Source organism: Notolepis coatsorum (assembly GCF_963971535.1).
Source record: "Notolepis coatsorum genome assembly, chromosome: 6".
Taxonomy (NCBI): Eukaryota; Metazoa; Chordata; class Actinopteri; order Aulopiformes; family Paralepididae; genus Notolepis; species Notolepis coatsorum.
The window spans coordinates 88,163,191-88,182,947 of NC_140170.1; the positions used below are offsets into that span (position 1 = coordinate 88,163,191).

The 19,757-nt window shown below is 41.6% G+C and overlaps 1 protein-coding gene across 1 annotated transcript in view; it reads right to left on the reverse strand.

Annotated features, from left to right (window-relative positions):
- Positions 1 to 17,050, reverse strand: part of tafa3a (TAFA chemokine like family member 3a) — a 213,590-nt gene extending 196,540 nt beyond the window's left edge. Inside the window, exon 1 of the mRNA XM_084317777.1 lies at positions 16,913 to 17,050. The gene's annotated coding sequence lies outside the window, so the exon portion shown is untranslated. The remainder of the gene's footprint in view (positions 1 to 16,912) is intronic.
- Positions 17,051 to 19,757: the final 2,707 nt, after the last annotated feature.

The window sequence follows — 19,757 nt, forward strand, 5'->3', positions numbered from 1 at the left end:
TGAACTTTTTTAGTTGATAATGCCATGACTCCCCATGACTCCATGAACATGAATAACCTATCTAGAACAATTCTAAGGTAGTTATTTCCCGGCAGCGTGCGCTAATATGGGATTCCGGCAGCACGTGCGCTTTGTGCATGCACAAATATGGATTCGGGAGCGCGCACGCAGCACAGATTTTTTTTTCTTTTTTTCAGGGGAAACACTGGTGGGGGTAAAAAAAAGGGAGAGGGAGAAGGAAAGAAGGATGAAAAAATAAAAACACTGCCAAGGACCCTGAGGTGTCAAGAGAGGGAAAATAATCTGAAAGAATGAGTTCTATCTTTCTCCCACATAGGATTTACATCTGGGCTTTCTCACATAGGAAACATGTTGTTTAGAACTGGCTTTCTCACATAGGAAACATGTTGTTTAGACTGGGCTTTCTCACATAGGAAACATGTGGTTAGAACTGGGCTTTCTCACATAGGAAACATGTGGTTTAGAACTGGGCTTTCTCACATAGGAAACATGTGGTTTAGAACTGGGCTTTCTCACATAGGAAACATGTGGTTTAGAACTGGCTTTCTCACATAGGAAACATGTGGTTTAGAACTGGGCTTTCTCACATAGGAAACATGTGGTTTAGAACTGGGCTTTCTCACATAGGAAACATGGGGTTTCGAACTGGGCTCTCTCCTTATAGGAAACATAGAGAACAAAAGAGTTTTTCCTTGGAAGGCTTACTATGATGGCATCCTGTATCTGAGAATTGATGCTATATTGAAGAAAGTAATATAGCTATATATATCTGTCCTGAAAATAATAACATGAATCAAAGCATCATAAATATGGTGCAGTAGAGACTAGGGTTGGGTACTGTTCACATTTGAACCGATACCTGGGAATCGATACCAGTACCCGACGGTACCTTTTTTCGGTACTTTCATAATAAAGATTTTAGTTCAGTTGTAAAACTAAACTAAAGTCTAAACTTCTCAATTTCAACATTGTTATCACACCACACAAACTAAAACCCCTCCCTATGCCCCTCTCCCAAACCGTTCCTACAACAATTTGTTTATGTTGCATGATCATGTATACATTTATTATGTATCAAACTCCTCTGACCTCATCGGGTCTTTCCAAAGACCAGAGATGGGACTTGCGCACATGTAACCGGCCTCGTATTGCTATTTCTGCGTTGTGTTAAAGTTCGACCCCTGTAAGGGATTGCCCCAAGTGAGTCTTGAACCTGGGTCTCCCGCACCACGGGCGACATCACAGACCACTATACCAAGAGGTGAACTCACCATTTGGTAAGAGAGAGAGAGAGAGAGAGAGAGAGAGAGAGAGAGAGAGCGACAGGCTCAGAAACTGTTGTCGCGGAGTGTGAGCGTTCCCAGGGTTAATTTAGCTTAGCTTAGCTTAGTTAGTGTTGGCAGCTAAAGTTAGTTATGGTTTTTACCGCAACGTGGGCATACAGGAATGGCGAGGATTCAAAGCATGTTAGGCGCATTGGACCCATTGCTCTCAGAGTTTTCACTGCGGTCGGTACCCTTAAAAGTACAGAGTTCGGTACCCAACCCTAGTAGACAGTATGTGTGTCTGTAAAGAGCCTGTAGTAGAGACAGTATGTGTGTCTGTAAAGAGCCTGTAGTAGAGACAGTATGTGTGTCTGTAAAGAGCCTGTAGTAGAGACAGTATGTGTGTCTGTAAAGAGCCTGTAGTAGAGACAGTCCGTGTGTCTGTAAGGAGCAGTGTTGGGCAAGTTACTCAGGAAGTGTAATTAGTTACTTATTACGGATTACTCCTTTAAAAGTAATCAAAATTACTTTACTGATTACTTTGTATAAAAGTTATTAGTTACATTACTAGTTACTTCCCCCCCCTCTGAAAAAAATAGTGCAACCTGTTAAGCTTCTGTTGTTAGCTGTCCAGATGTTAGCTGTCCAGATGTTAGATGTGGTGGAAATTAGCTTCCATCACCGCATACTCTCTCTCTCTCTCTCTCTCTCTCTCTCTCTCTCTCTCTCTCTCTCTCTCTCTCTCTCTCTCTCTCTCTCTCTCTCTCTCTCTCTCTCTCTCTCTCTCTTCTCTCTCTCTCTCTCTCTCTCTCTCTCTCTCTCTCTCTCTCTCTCTCTCCTCTCTCTCTCTCTCTCTCTCTCTCTCTGTAGCCAGCAAACGTCTTTCTCTGTTGGCAGCTTGACATTGTTCTTTGTGGGTATTTTCTCTATGATGCGTCAAGATGAGGGCGAGTCAACCATGAATATAGGTAACATCTCCTTGACAATATACCCAGCGACGAGCTCAGGGAACAAAATCTACTTTTTGATTTACCAGCCATTTGGCTGGTAGATTTAAAAAACTACCAGCCAGGCAGATTTTTTACCATCCAAAAATTATAAATAACTTTTTAGTATATCGCCATGTGTTATTATTACTATATAATACTCTCATGCTATTTTCAATTAATATCATAAACAACATAAGGACTATTAGCATAATTTTGAGTGGACTGAAGGAATGAGTCAGCGTTAATAGTTTTAAATGCAAATAATTTATTGAAACATAGAAGTGGGGTCGGGATACACACACACACACACACACACTGTTCAACTCACCACCCCTGCATCATATTGTAGTCTAGTCTGTCTTCAAACTTCCACTCCTCTCGAAACTTTTTTATATTTGAATATCAACATTATCTGTCCATCCTCAGTAATCCTCAGTTTACTATAATATACTCCTGTCCTGAGTCATGACTAGTGACTTCATTGTCTTTCCAAACGCACGCACACACAGAGAAAGAGAGAGTGCCCTCCCCCCCCCCCCCCCCCCATTTCCCTTTCCCCAGTCCACACTGTCTGCTGTTCTCTACGGCTCTGCTGCTGATCAGGATTAGCTTGTTAGCTTACGCTAACGTAACGTTAATTTCGGGCGATGTGGGCATAAAGGAATGGCGACGATGCAAAGCATGTTAGATGCATTTGACCCGTTGTGAGAAAAAAAAACACCACCGATTTATTTCGGGTCGCAAAATAGGCGCACTGCTGTGTAGCCCTGCTCCTCTGCTTGACCGCCCTGCACCACACAGACATTAGCACGGACTGGGCGGTTTTGACTCGTCGAGTTGCCACAGGGTTTTTCAAAATAAGAGTATCAATATGAACCGAACGTTGTTAGCTGCCGGAGCCATAGATATTATGACTGGAGCTGCGCTTGGGGCGGAAATGAGACCCGCCACGGATTTTCAAAATAAGAGTATCGATGTGAACTATTTTGTTACACGCCAGGTGGCGTGCAGACCTCTCATTGTCACTCGCCAAACCTTAAATCTGCCCGCCATTGGCAGTTGGTGGATACTTATTTTGTTTCCTGGACGAGCTTCTTCAGACCTTCTCCACTCACAAGGTGGTGTTTGCCCTGATCTTAGATCCAGTTTCTGTTGTTTTGTTTACATTCATCACTGGCACTGGTAGAGGCTTCCCTGTTAGCGTCTGTTTTTTTATGCATCAAGTTTCACATTGTCGTGCTGCCGTATCAGATGCTTAGTCAAATTAGATGTCTTATTTTTCTTTTTTTTGTGAACAAATTGTTTTTTATATTTTTTTTTACATGACATACAAACATTTACAGTAGAAATCCACTATAAATCACAGGGCTATTACCGACATAACAATCATGACAGCCCTTTTTTTTTAATTAAAATAGATGTAGATTAAAGATTAAAGATATACACAGATTAATTACAATACAATACAACACATAAATGCTCTTGCTGTCTTATTTTTCATGGTTGCAGACTTTTTGCTTCCCTCACATAGTTTACAACGGACATTATGAGCGCATAACTGTATTATGGCTGTGCTTGCCGGCATGAGTTTGTTTAATCCCAGCAGCTTGTCTGGAATCTGTGGGGAAGCCTGTTGAATCCTGATTGTGTTGTGTTTTACGGGATTCTTGCATGCTTGGTGGTCATACAAGTCAATTTAACTGGTTGTTGTGAGTTTGTTCTTGTTTCTTGGTACATTGATTTGGACTATGCGATGTCTATTTGTGATTCAGCATCCTGTCATACTGCATAATAGTGGTGCATAATTGTTTCAGTCACCATCATGTCTCTGTAATTAATGTATTGTAACTCGCAAGAGTTGTGTTAAATCACTTTATTCCGCTCGAGAATTTACTGTCACTGTAAATACGGGGTGGTTACGTCGAATGACAATAGCCTAATAGCCCTAGTGGCATTGTGGCATGGTGAAGTTATTCAAAGTCGGTTAAATTGCTTAATTGATAGCACTGATGGCATCAGTGGATACACAACATGCCACTGGTGTCTCTGTAAGGAGACTGTAGTAGAGACAGGCTGTAAGGAGACTGTAGTAGAGACGGTCTGTAAGGAGACTGTAGTAGAGACAGGCTGTTAGGAGACTGTAGTAGAGACGGTCTGTAAGGAGACTGTAGTAGAGACAGGCTGTAAGGAGACTGTAGTAGAGACAGTCTGTAAGGAGACTGTAGTAGAGACAGGCTGTAAGGAGACTGTAGTAGAGACAGGCTGTAAGGAGACTGTAGTAGAGACAGGCTGTAAGGAGACTGTAGTAGAGACGGTCTGTAAGGAGACTGTAGTAGAGACGGTCTGTAAGGAGACTGTAGTAGAGACAGTCTGTAAGGAGACTGTAGTAGAGACAGTCTGTAAGGAGACTGTAGTAGAGACAGTCTGTAAGGAGACTGTAGTAGAGACAGGCTGTAAGGAGACTGTAGTAGAGACAGTCTGTAAGGAGACTGTAGTAGAGACAGTCTGTAAGGAGACTGTAGTAGAGACAGGCTGTAAGGAGACTGTAGTAGAGACAGGCTGTAAGGAGACTGTAGTAGAGACAGGCTGTAAGGAGACTGTAGTAGAGACAGGCTGTAAGGAGACTGTAGTAGAGACAGTCTGTAAGGAGACTGTAGTAGAGACAGTCTGTAAGGAGACTGTAGTAGAGACAGTCTGTAAGGAGACTGTAGTAGAGACAGTCTGTAAGGAGACTGTAGTAGAGACGGTCTGTAAGGAGACTGTAGTAGAGACAGGCTGTAAGGAGACTGTAGTAGAGACAGTCTGTGTCTCTAAGGAGACTGTAGTAGAGACAGTCTGTGAGTCTGTAAGGAGACTGTAGAGATAGTCTGTGTCTCTAAGGAGACTGTAGTAAAGACCGTCTGTGTCTCTAAGGAGACTGTAGTAAAGACAGTCTGTGCTTATGTAAGGAGACCGTAGCTAGGAAGGATCCACCGTACTGTACCATGAAGACACAATAGAGAAAAAGCCCTCCAGCCCAAGGATTCAGTAATTATCATAGGCATCCTCATAAAATGTCTTATTTGCATTGTGCTAATTCTATATTTGCAATTCTTACATAGACAATATAGCCTTGTTTTGAAGCACATTAAGCATATTATTTCCAGACAAAGACAATGGGCCTCATTCATGAAGCGATGTAAGAACAGATTTCTTCTTATTTTGTTCTTACCTATATGGGATTCAGCAATGTTTTCTTATTTTTGCTTTTCTCTTAGGCAAGACCAAATTCTAAGAGTGGTCGAGAGCACTCTTACCCAGATAAGAAACTCTTACCCAGATGAGAAACATTAAAAAAAAAAAAGCCTACCATTCATAATAATAATAATACATCAGATTTATATAGCGCTTTTCCTAATGCTCAAAGACACTTTACAAAACAAACAATACAATACAATACAGTTTTAGTAGATCAAATAAAAAAATATATATAAAAAGGTGAGAGAGGAAGGAGTTCATGGGTTGAAAGCAAACCATTGGTCAATTGCCCCCAAATACCCCCAAATACGACTTTATAAACCCAGAACTTTTCAATAATAATAATAATTATTATTATTATAACTTATTGCGGGTGTTCTGCTTCTGAAATAGATTATATATTGCTGTTAGAACAGTTAGATGCTCTAGTTTCCCAGGCCGTACACATAGAACGCATATTTACAACCTCTCCTCTCCTCTCCTCTCCTCTCCTCTCCTCTCCTCTCCTCTCCTCTCCTCTCCTCTCCTCTCCTCTCCTCTCCTCTCCTCTCCTCTCCTCTCTTCTCTGCTCCACACCTACAAGTTCTGAGCGCACTCTGGGTTTTAGCCACAGGGACCTTTCAGAGAGAGATGACAGGTGACAGATCCGGTATTTCCCAACCTACTGCACGATTGGTTCTTGACAAGCGCACAGTCGTATTTACAAAGCCTACTTTGCTGGAACGATTTATTTCACACTATACAGTACGTATATGTATAAGTACAAGTATAAGTCTTTATTTGTCATCAGATTAACACACACACACACATGGGATGAGCGACCCACAGGAACACACACACACACATGCACGGAGTCACGAGTCGTGAGACGTGTGTGTGTGTGTCATTTTGAGATCAGTCACAAATCACTTCCTGTTGAATGGATCAGACATTGTGTGTTTTACACACGCCTCATTCGCCTTATAAGGAGATGGCGGGCATGTCTGTATGCAAATAAATTTAGCACGAATGCGCATTTCAGTTTAAGAACAGGTGGGATTCATCCTTCAACACACCTGGGTCGTTTATAATTCAATGACGTTAAATGATTCATGTAGTATGGGTGATATATTGATCAGAGCAGTTTGTATCGAAAATGGTAAAGAAAAACGCTGAAACTCACCCCAGTCTCCTCGTAGCGTTGGGGGATGAGAGTGGAGCAAAAAGATCGCTATTATGGGATGTTGATCGATGCGATCCATTTCCGGTTTGTATATTACTAATACACGTCCAAATCATGTTGACTATTGAGTTATGGCAAAGATTCATATCGACGGTGTCTATATTGAGCCCCGGGACGATCACAGAGTGGCCGGACGAAAATAGGGGACGGACCACTTCCGGTTTGGGCAACTTCCTGTTTGGCAACTCGCCGATCGGCCACCAGGTGGCGGTATTGAAGCGTTGCAGAGTTGTGCCGAGTCCCACAGCATCACCCAAGACTCCGTGGGTGAAATATGAATACCATGACGAAAATATGAAATATTGATCTCAAAGACGCCTTACGGCGTCATTGGCAGATTACGCATGGCCGCCCATGATGAATCAATGTTTGAATGCCAGTATAGAGGGTTGCCAGCTATGGCATTATTGAAGTGCTCAAACTACCTCCAATTGTAATTTTTTTTCCCCCTTTTTTTTCAATAGAAAAAGGTTCTATAGTAATCTAATTGGGGCCCAAATGAATGATGTAGTAGTGGGAAACAGCCTTCAGGTTATGTTAGTAATTAACTACATTAGTTAAGTGAGCATTGGTCCTCGAAGCGCCCACCAAGAAAATCGCAGCTCTGTTGTTTCTAAATAATTTCTTACTGCTGTGCAGCATTCTACGATTTGCGGATTTGATGCCCAAGTGACAATTAACGGACAATTAATTCAAATGAATAATTCAAGTAAGTCATCCTATATGTATGTATTTATAATGCGAGTACATAGTGTGGTGTACATGGTACGTGACTGAGCGTAGGCAGTGATTGAGCTGATCAAAGAGGAACGTGAAGTTCCAACTCTACCCTTGAGCTCATTCTATCATGGAAAGATAAGGGCAGAACTATAGTTTTTCTGCTTCTCATTCCCCGTCTGGTAGATCGGATCAAGGCTCCCGATGCAGAGTTTTCGGCACACGATATATAATGACACTGGGGTACATTCTTTTGAAGATGGGAGTCTTTCTTTTGAAGTCTCTTCAGCGGTTCCGTTAAGGGATCTGATAAAGAAGGAAGTTGAAGTTGTTTGGTCACCGAATGGACACCCTGTTTCTTGTGTCTGTGTGTGTCTGTGTCTGTGTCTGTGTCTGTGTCTGTGTGTGTGTGTGTGTGTGTGTGTGTGTGTGTGTGTGTGTGTGTGTGTGTGTGTGTGTGTGTGTGTGTGTGTGTGTGTGTGTGTGTATGACCAGGTGAAACAATCCCCCTGAGATACTGAACCACTTCATTTCAACTTTTCACACAAAAGCCCGGGGCACTAACCCTCCCTCCCCCCTACAGTATATGAAGCAAATATGGAGAACTTTGACATAATTGCGAGCTGTATTGCATCTTATTCCCTTAATTATATCCTCGAACAACAGTGTCTGGGATATTATGGATTTACCTCGACCACCGCCGCAGCGGCAGGTACTTTGTGTGAACAAGATAACTCAAATAGCTTTCATTAGAATCTTTAAAAATTTTGGTGCACATTTATGACCCCTAGAGGAGGAACCGTATTGATTTTGGTGACCCTGTGCCTTTCCTCTAGCGCCACCAACAGTCCAAACTTTCCATTTTTGATCTTTTGTGCTGTGCACATTTATGACCCCTAGAAGATTAACTCTATTGATTTTGGTGACATTTCCTCTAGGATCACCATCAGGCCAAATGTTCAATGTTAGAATTAGTATATCTTCAATACTTTTCGTTAAAAGATTTTCTAATTTGTGTACACATTCATGATCCCAAGAGGATGAATCCTATTGATTTTGGTGACCCCATGACCTTTCCTCTAGCACCACCATCAGGCCAAACATTCATTTTCAGAATAGTGTATTTCTAAAAGCTTTCATTCGATTTTCTTTTCAAATTTGCAGTGCACATTCATGATCCCAAGAGGATGAACCCTATTGATTTAGGTTCCAACCCATGACCTTTTCTCATCAGGCCAAACCTTCAATATTCAAATGAGTGTATCTCCTGATCCATTAGTCATACAGTATAGTCATGAACATCCAGAGATTTCCAACCCAACATCTTTGATTTAGTTCCTGTTGTGTTTTTGATAACGTTGTTGTTTGTTTGTGAGTCATAGGAGTGGGCTGCCTTGTGTTTGTTTTCTCTTGTGTTTGAAATAAGTAAGATGCATATTCCTGTATTTTCTTTCCATCATTGTTTAATGTCTCAGTTCAGTTAGATTATTTAAAAGATAAGATTGTTTGTTTGTTACATTGGCCTCGGTCCACTCTGAAGCCTATGCTTCCCTGTATAACTTCATTGTTATGTCCTTATAATAAATTGTTAATCTTTTTGCCATTTACTTCTGTGTTGAGGTGGATTTGGGGGAATTGGGAATGAAGGGTCCACATTCAGATTCAGATTCAGATTCCTTTATTAAGCCATATGTGTAGCCACATTGGAAATTGTCTCAGCGTTACAGAGTATGCATTTTTCCATACATTTTCTTTTCACATAACAACAGCAACAACAGACACAGGACAAAGACAGTGCAGTGCAGGATTAATCATTTGAATAAATATATAGGGGAGAAAGGGGGACGTTGTCACACGGGGTAGGTTGTCACATTCATTATATTTCATCACCAGAGGGTCCTGTCTCCCATATTTTGGTATTTAAATGTCCAGAATTGGGGTCAGAGTTCACCTACATTGTCATCTTTGGAATGAAACAGCTGAACTTGAGGTGAGATGACTTTTTGTGTTTTTCATGTCCATTTGTAAATATTCCGCTCCTCAGTATTTTTCTTCTAGGCTTTTACACAATTGGTTTATAATTAAACAATTATTACCCTGAAAAAGTGTGAAGGGATAGCTATAGTTTAGATTGTTGTTAGCTAGCTAACTAGTTGTTAGATGGCCGTTAGCCTTGATGCTATCAAGACATTCCAGTTGGGGTTGGTCGTCACATTTTCTTTGGGGTTGGTTGTCACGTGTTGTGTAGGCTATTATTGTTAGGCCGATTTATTGTGTTCTTATTTTGTTATATAGGATGGCCTAAAGATGTGTTTCCTGTTTATGTTCATGTTAAGATGCATTAAGTTATGTATTTGTCAACTTGTCAATGCAATTAAACTTTCAAATTTAGTTCTGCCTTCTTGTCTTCTTTTCAAGATTTTATCCATTAAAACACATGGTGTGTGACAACCATCCCCATGATGGGGTTGGTTGCCACAATGTGTCAGAGTGTCTTTGATAGGTGATTAACTCTTTGTTACGATACGTTGGAAAATGAGAGGGATACACATATCAAGCCAACATCTTAAGCTTCAATTTAATGTAGGAATGACTATTGAAAGATGTTTTTATGATGAGCAATTCACACTTGAGTAAAAAGTGTGACAACTATCCCAGTTCTCCCCTATATATATAAAGTGTAAAGTGCAGTGCAGAGTTCCAGGTCAGTCCCAGTGCAGTATACATTATGTTATGCCTCTGAGTATCCCCTAGACGGGGCATGACAGTCATGTAGATAATTGACAGACCAAACAATATGACCACCAGATCCAATCAAATTGGGTAAAAGAGTGGGAAAAGAGTGTAACAGAAAGTGACTCACTACTTGTTAATTCACTGTCCGATTTCCACCAAACTTGACTAATATGTTTTCCGTACAATAGCAAGGAGGCCTGTGAGGTTCTGAGTCATCTGGCCTCATGGTGGCGACAGCACAGTTAGACATAATGAAAGCAGGGTGGCCTTTCCTTTGACCTTCTCAATAAAATAACTATTTAATAAACTTCGTAACTGCAATTTTCTGCCCAAAATGCAGTTCTAATGATTACAGGCTTACAGGTGGAGCGGGGGTAGAAATACGAGTGAGATGGAGAAGGAAAGAAGGATGAAAAAATTAAAACACGGCCAAGGACCCTGAGGCGTCAAGAGAGGGAAAATAACCTGCAAGAATGAGTTCTATCTTTCTCCCACATAATATTTACAACTGGTCTTTCTACCATAGGAAACATGGGGTTTAGAACTTGGCTTTCTACCATATGAAACATTATAGGGTTTAGAACTGGCCTTTCTCCCATAGGAAACATATAGGGTTTAGAACTGGGCTTTCTCCCATAGGAAACCTATAGGGTTTAGAACTGGGCGTTCTACTATAGGAAAGATATAGGGTTTAGAACTGGGATTTTTCCCATAGGAAACACATAGGATTTAGAACGGGGCTTCTTGCCACAGGGAACACATAGGATTTAGTACTAAGCTTTCTCCCATAGGAAACATAGGGTTGAGAACTGCTCTCCTCAAAATTTGCAATTGCCCAACTCTTTCACAGGGCTGGCGGCTAAGGGATTAGAGAATTGGGTTCTGTGCTGCTGGGCTGGAGAAGGAATTGATGAAAATTCAATGCAATGGCACAGTATGGGAATGGGAAGTGAAGGCAGACGATGAAAATATGAAAATAAAAAGATGAAAATAAAGGAAAGGGAAGAGAAGAGAAGAGAAGAGAGAAGGGATGAAAAGAGAAGAGAGGATAAGTGGAGAGAAGAGAAGATAATAGAATAGAGGAGAAGAGAAGAGAAGAGAAGAGAAGAGAAAGGATGGGAGGAGAAGAGAGGAGAAGAGAAGAGGAAAATAAAGGAAAGGGAAGAGAAGAGAAGAGAAGAGAAGAGAAGAGAAGAGAAGAGAAGAGAAGAGAAGAGAAGAGAAGAGAAGAGCCGGTGAGAGAAGAAAAGAATAGGGAAGAGATGAGAAGATAAGAGAGGGGGAGAGTAGAGAAGAAAAGTAGAGAAGAGTAGAGAAGAATAGATAAGAGGAGATAAGAGAGGGGGATAGAGAAGAGGAGAGGAAATGAGAGAAGAGAAGAGAAAAGAGAAGAGAAGATGAAAATAAAGGAAAGGGAAGAGAATAGAGAGGGGAAGAGAAGAGAAGAGAAGAGAAGAATAGAATCAAATAGAGAAGAGAAGAGGGGAGACGAGAAGAGAAGAGGAAAATAAAGGAAATGGAAGAGAAGAGAAGAGAAGAAAAGATAAGGGAATGGAAGAGAGAGGAAGAGAAGAGAAGAGAAGAGAAGAGAAGAGAAGAGAAGAGAAGAGAAGAGAAGAGAAGAGAAGAGAAGAGAAGAGAAGAGAAGAGAAGAGAAGAGAAGAGAAGAGAAGAGAAGAAAAGATAGGGGAATGGAAGATAAGAGAAGAGAAGAGAAGAGAAGAGAAGAGAAGAGAAGAGAAGAGAAGAGAAGAGAAGAGAAGAGAAGAGAAGAGAAGAGAAGAGAAGGGGACACCTGGCACAGCAGCTGAAAAGCATATACAATATGGAACAGAGGCTTCCATGAAATTCTAAGGAAAATACATTTCAAAAGTTTCCACCCAACCAAAAAGGATATTTATTTTTATCAGATTCTGAAATAACTTTTTGACCAGGGGGGGGGGGGGGGTATTTCCAGGTTCACTTCTAGACCGCCTGCTCTCTTATGTGCATCCTGTGAGATTTGGGCATTTTGGCAAGTTTGCCAACACAGGATTTCTTGACTTGTGACTTGAATTATGAGCAGGCATGTGGATGTCATTATAAATGTGTGTCCTACTACATGCACATGGTGTGAGTTGGTTGAGAGTTAAATCCTAAATCCTGATGCACTACAGCTTAATAATAATTTAAATTCAAATGAGTTCAGACAGAAATCTGTTGAATCCACTGTGGCATCCTGACCTAAGGCACTGAACAAGCTGTTTATCTTCACACACACACACACACACACACACACACACACACACACACACACACACACACACACACACACACACACACACACACACACACAGAAAACCACACACACACACACACAAAACCACACACACACACACACACACACACACACACACACAAAACCAGACACATGCACACACACTATCACACACACACAAAACGACGCACACGCACACCTTTTACAACAATGCCATGTGAACTTTACGTGGTCGTCCCCTGAAGGAAGGCACTCTGCAGGCAGATCAGGTTCACTGAATGAACAACAGCTGAGATCCACAGGTTTTACAAACAATGTAGCCAGCTTCGCCATCCAAGACCAAGACACACACGTGCACGAGCGCGTACGTAGTGCACTCGTTTCACACATGCCCGTACATGCCCCACACACACTTTTAAACACACATATGTGCTCTTTCTCTTTAACTCTATCACACACACACACTCTCACCAGCACGCACACGTATACACACACAGCAAATCAGCATGATGAATAAATAAGAGATGGAGTTGTGTTTCACAGCTCGGTCTCTAAGGAGCAGGCAGCTTGGTGCAACACTGAGTATCAGCCCTGGCGACTGAGTGGGACACTGCTGGATCCCCGGCAACCAATTTGTTTGTTTATTGTCTTGGTGTTTCGTCGTGGTTACAGTTCATTGCAGCCAGCCTATCTTGGGCATGCTCCTTTAAATGGCATCTATAAAACATGAAATGTGTTCCCCACCTCCTCCTCCTTCTCCACCTCCTCGCATGAGAGAGTGGCATACCTGCATCACGACGCCGTATTGGCTGGCTATGGTGGGGCGTAGAGATCTCCTCAACAGCTTCACCCCAGCAGCTCTATGCTGCGGTTTTGAGAGGTGGAACAAGCTGTGCTTTCTAAACACATTAGGCCGTGAAGAGCACTGAGAGAGAGACTCTTGGCTGAAGTAGGGTGTAATGTAATCATGTAATAGATGGCTGACTATTTATTGTTCAGCTAAAGTTAAAAAGTACAGGATAGGTGTGGATGGAATACAAAGTTTCACCAGTGAGTTCTTATTATGCTTGGTGGTGCAGTGGTGTTCTCTGTGACAGATGCCGGTGTGTCACAACTAAGAACCTGCATAAACGGGCATATCTGACATGCCTATATGGGTAGCTGGTAGGGCAGGGAGGCGTACTGAATATGAATGTAGACGACATGGTATTGACTTTTACTATACCGCCATCCACAATATATTACATATCGTAAAGAATAATATAATATACGTGGAATAGATCAATTTTTTATTAATCGAAAAAAGAAATTCCTTGCAGCAGTATTAGAAAAGTAAAAGAAAATCGACATATGACATTTAATTGGTAGTGGAAAACTAAATACAGTCCAATACTTTGTGATATGATATTTTGGCCTCGTTTTGGCCCTAGTAGGTGGCAATGCGGGAATGTCAGCCCAGTGTTCAAAATGAAAGAACAACAAACCCCTTTTGGAAAGACATGCAGTCAGAGCCGGTCCACTCAAGGTAGGTACACGTTCCATAGGGCTTTGACTACCTGTGGTAGCAGTGTAAAAGGAAAAAATTATTTTGTCTCAAGTCTCATACATTAGCCAGAGCCCAGTTGCCCTCTAATGATCTGCCACTATGCAGGAAGCTGACAGAGAACGCAAATACTGCCTGCGGTCGCTCCTTCAAAACCAGAGACAAGCCTCTTATCCGCCATGTTGTCTTCCTCTGGAAATCACCTGATGGCTCATGCATATCAAGTACTCTGAGCCTCTGCCTGCTTCAGGCGCTGCCGTTTGGTGCTACGCCTGTACGATGGCGGCTTTTAAGTAGTGTTATAACATTATAATACCAAGACTCCACACACTAGCGTTGCTGCATAGTCATGCTATTGTTGTTCCGTCACCACCCAGGTGACTCGTATTAGTCTCTGCCATGGCCTCCTGACACAGTTATGATCGACAGTAGGGCTGCTCGATTATGGCAGAAATCGCAATCACGATTATTTTGATTGATATTGAAATCATGATTATTAAATACTCATTGATTTGAGAACATCACATGACAATGACTGGATTTGTTTGACCTTTCTTCTCTACCGAAGGCTGCCTTTCTGTCATGTTCTAGAAGTTACCAAAGATGTTTCAAAACAACTGGAGAAACGTGCCGTGGCTCCCTCCTCCCTCTCAACACGAGCTGAAACTACTGTTTGGGCTTGGGGGGAGGGGGGGGGGGGGGGTAGCGCATCGCTGTGAAGGAAGGGTGCGCTGCATTAACAACACAAGACAAAATTATAGCAACGTGGCATGTGGCACAATAATCGTTTTATCTCTATGATCTTCATGATCGTAGAAAGCCATAATCGAAATTGAAACTCGATTAATCAAGCAGCCTTAATCGACAGTGTCTTAGTACACCTAGACTAGACAAACGGTGGGGTTGCATGGGATTTTTATAGGTGTTCTATACGTTTCTTATGAGTTTCTTATACGTTAACTTATGAGTTTCGACAATCACCACCCACAGAGTGCTCAAATGAGTTTCCGCTGTTATTCTACTGTAGAGAGCGCAGTAGAACTGTCACAGACATTCCATCTCCAATAATCCCAGGGTGGCCTTTGCTCTCTGCCTGTCAGCAATACCTACCAATAACACTGCGCCATAAAACCCTCCAGAACAACAGTGGGCCGCAAGCAGCTTCAAGGGCTACTGACGGCGATCTATAAAACACCGTAATGGGTTGCCTGTCAGCGGGTGTGAAAGGGAAGATCTACGCCTCCTCTGACTCTCTGAGGGGACTTCAATTAATCACAGCAGAATTGTATCACCACGCAATAGGAGCCGTAAGGTTATTACCATCTCCTTGTTCCGCAGGATGAAATGCGATGATAGCACTAATTGCGAAAAGAAAAAAAAGAAAGAAAAAACAGCTGACCGCACAGCGCTTGTCAGGGGGATGAAGGGCAGATGAAAGAATGGGGGAACAGGGAGATAGACAGAGATAAAAAGAAACGGAGGTGTTGGTGGGGGGGGGGGAGAGAGAGAGAGAGAGGGGAAGGGGGACAGAATGCTAGAAAGAGTAAAGCACTGTGCCTATAGCATAACATACAGATACAGTGTGCAGTTTAAATGAGCAGACCCATGAGCTTGTTTTTTTGTTACCGGGGACCTTCTGTTTGTGTCTTCTAACCACAATCCACAAGATAATCTGCACTTTCCTCTCAAGTACATAAACAAGCTTAGCTGGAGCTTTTGGAGTTGAGGGCAGATCCTTCCGGTGAAGGGAAGCGCCTCACGCAGTGTACGGAGCTCCTCTCCCCGGGTTCAGAGGCAGAGATGTGAAGCTTCCTGTGGGGAAGGCACGCTTTTGTTTGGCGTCCCTTTCAGTGAGAAGAAGATGCTCTTCTTTTTGATAATAACCCACCTCAGACAAATTAACCACTCTTCTTCCTGTTGCCAGTGTCTTGTGTATAACAATGATATGCATCAGAGACGTGTTTACATGTAACACATTACATCACACACACATAGAAAACAAAGACAGACAGAGATAGATAAATAGATGATAGATAGATTGATAAATATGCATATAGATAGATAGATAGATAGATAGATAGATAGATAGATAGATAGATAGATAGATAGATAGATAGATAGATAGATAGATAGATAGATAGATAGATAGATAGATAGATACATACATATATATAGATAGATAGGAATACATTGATTAAATGCTCATGTTTACCAGGATGTCCACTGATTAAAGGTTTTTAAGTGTCCCCCTCATCACCCTAATGCTAAATGTATCTAACTAGGCCTATCATAATACCATCTCTAGGCTACTCAGTTCTCCTTTCACTAATGTGACTTTTCTTTTCTTTTTTTATCAAAGACTAATAGACAATGAAGCTGCCCCTACACATGAGTTATACTGTTTGAATCCACATGTTAAGGACCTTATTGATCTGTAGCCAGCTGCTCACGTGCCATTTATATGATCTATATGCTTTATTGACAATCATTACATAAATATATTATGCCAACATCAAGCTGTCTAGCTAATGATATAGCCTAATAATATTTTGTGAATATTGATGTTTGCATCAGCGCGAGAATCAATAAAGATAACCCACACAAGACAAACCTATAGACTCGGGCATGGAGAGGAACATTTTAATGGCCATTTCCTGCCTTGGATTGTCAAAATTGTGTAGGCTGCTTGAATATGGCAAAAAGGCGGCTTTTTTATGGCACTTCTGACGAGCAAGTTAATTACCGTTTTGGATATCATTAATTGACAATCTAGTACTGGATGTGGTTGGTTATTTCAGTCAAATAATGGCTAGATCTTCGAATCATTGGGCACTCAAACATGTGTTAATAAAAATCAATTGGACACTCGACAAAGTTAAACTATACCTTCTGTAGCAGCAGGCAAATATGATGCATCACACCTACCTGTCGTAGTGCTGTCAATTAATCCCGGGAAATGTCCCTCTCATTTCTTCTCCATTATCATCACCGACAAAGCCAAATATTTGTTATAGAAATGCCATTTCCTTGGCGCTTTAAGGTGGCCGCGACAACACATAACCTAAAAGGACAGAGTTTGAATCAAAGCTTTCCAAAACGCACAATCCCTGAATCAAACAAGTCAAATCAACCTGCACGGCACTGCACGGCGCGGACTCCCAGCTCCGCTGCTGCGCCTCAAAGTCTATGAAAGTTCGTGATCCTCGAGCTTTTTTTCAGAACTTGCCATTCGCAAAGGCGCGGGGGGTGTAAACCGTGCCAGAGTGTCATTCATAGTTTCTGGACTAAAAACATGATAGGGTCATTATTACAATCCACCCGCTACTGAATACAATTTGATTTTTAGTAACGTTTCTTCGCCGTTTGAAAGAAGCATTTGGAGGGGGTCAGGGGGACCGGGGGATGCGAGAGCAGCGGGACTCCGAGTGGTGCGCCTGAGCAACGCTCTTCATAACCAGAGCGCAAGACGAGAGAGGCAGGTGGCCACGGTGTGTTGGCGCCACCCAGTGGGGATTTACAGACACTGTTTGGTGCTGATGAGAGGTGGCAATGCTGCAGAGATTTATGTGACCCATTTGGTTTGTTCTATGGTCGCTTCATTTGGGTTTATTCCCAGATAATAATAGCGACATGACAGTGCTGCATAAAAGACGGGATCCCAACTACCGATTGTATTGTTCGCATCAGAAATACATAGGAAATGTATGTATATCCCGGACAGTATTTTATTCTTAGACTTATTTTTATTCTTATTTGTGACATTGTTTTTGTCTACCTAAATGTTAGACATGTTTACTGTGAGCGATTTGTAGTGCCAAATTTCCCTCGGGATGAATACAGTATTTATATTCTATTCTATATGGTACAATGGAATCGGATACAGCAAAAAATAGATCCTAATATTGACACAAGTGGTTCCTGTATTGGATGATAAATTAATATAGCTGGCTTTGCAATTTGAACTCCAAATCAAATCAAATTAAAAAAAATTGTAAGGCCCGACAACACATGTTAATGTCCCCATGGGCCGGACACGTCTTCTTTAAACAAGTCAAGAAGAAACATCACAATAAGTCAAGAACAAAACAACAACACCATAAAGTCAATTTTTTTTTAAAATAAATGCAACACTCCCAGACATACCCCAGGCGAAGGTAAGGAAAAACTCACTAAAACCTAGCAATAGGAAAAAATGCACCACAGGCAATGTGGAGGAGAGAAACCATAGAAGGGCCATTCAAGGGGGGATCGCCCTTCTTAGATGTCGGTGATAGTAGTGTTGCAGTAAAACAGGCGAACAGTTGGTAAGCATGCACACATATGTGTAATGAAACACAGATAAGTGCATGCGATAGCAACTGAACATTTTGAAAGATTAAAGATAGAGCTGATAGCGGATCTATTTGAGGCAACTCCCGTGGAATAAATTAAATGTAGCCCGTGGCAATTGCAAATACAAGAACAGAAGTGTGAACTTGAGAGCAGCTAATGAGAGCTAAGTGTTTGTTAGGACAAAAGCGAGTTATTTTGGGGTCTGATGGTATGCTCTGAGACAAAAAGGCCTGGTGTGTTATGACACGTCACGCAGCATTAGCAGTCCTGTGCGTTCTGAGGCTGTGATGATACATCTCTGACACTAAACCTCTCCTCTCTGACCTGAAGCCGTACGGCCCGGTCTAAAAAGGCTTCTCCCCGGTAATTGCATTATCATCTCTCTCCATTTCTCAACTAGGGTCTTTTGTCTGGCCTCCAAAAGACAGGAATGGGCGGAAGAATCAATAAAAGCTTTTGAAATAGCCTGTGGAGAGATGGGAGGCAAACATTTGGATTTGGATTTGATTGCTTTTGGACACCCTTAGACGTGTCATCATCACAACCCCAGAGCCATCTATGTTATGGACACCTCAGCAAACACACACACACACACACACACACATACACACACACAGGAAATCAAATGACAGCGCACTCAATTCCTTAGGACTGAGTAGAAAGAAATGTCAGTCCATTACCATATCATTGACCCGGTTGTGCTATAAAACGTTGAGCAGAAGTATAGAGCATAGCCAAGCATAACAAAAGTCTAATACCAGCACAATTCCAGTTCATCATTTCCTAGAGATATATTGTTATTTTCCTTCTGTATACAATTGTCAATTAGTCTTGTCCACCTCCTCCCAACTTCCCAAGTCTCTCTCTCTCTCTTTCTCTCTCTTTTGGCACACGCACACACTTGATGACCTCATTTGTCTTTCTGGAGCAGACTGTGCAGTGTGCGCCTATCATGTCATACACACCTGGCACGGTTGTTCCTATGAGAGGATGAGGTCAACTATGAGCTAAGATGGCCCACAAAAATGGTGGTCAGGGAGGTATCAACCAATGGCTACAAGTAAGTGACTTCACAGATGAGGTAAGACATGAGGTAAGCCTTGTTGGTGAGTATTTAGTGAATAAGTAGAAGGGACTTTAGTGAAGGACTGGTTTCTATGAGATCACATTATATAGATAGATAGATAGATAGATAGATAGATAGATAGATAGATAGATAGATAGATAGATAGATAGATAGATAGATAGATAGATAGATAGATAGATAGATAGATAGATAGATAGATAGTTAGATAGATAGATAGATAGATAGATAGATAGATAGATAGATAGATAGATAGATAGATAGATAGATAGATAGATAGATAGATAGATAGATAGATAGATAGATAGATAGATAGATAGATAGATAGATAGATAGATAGATAGATAGATAGAT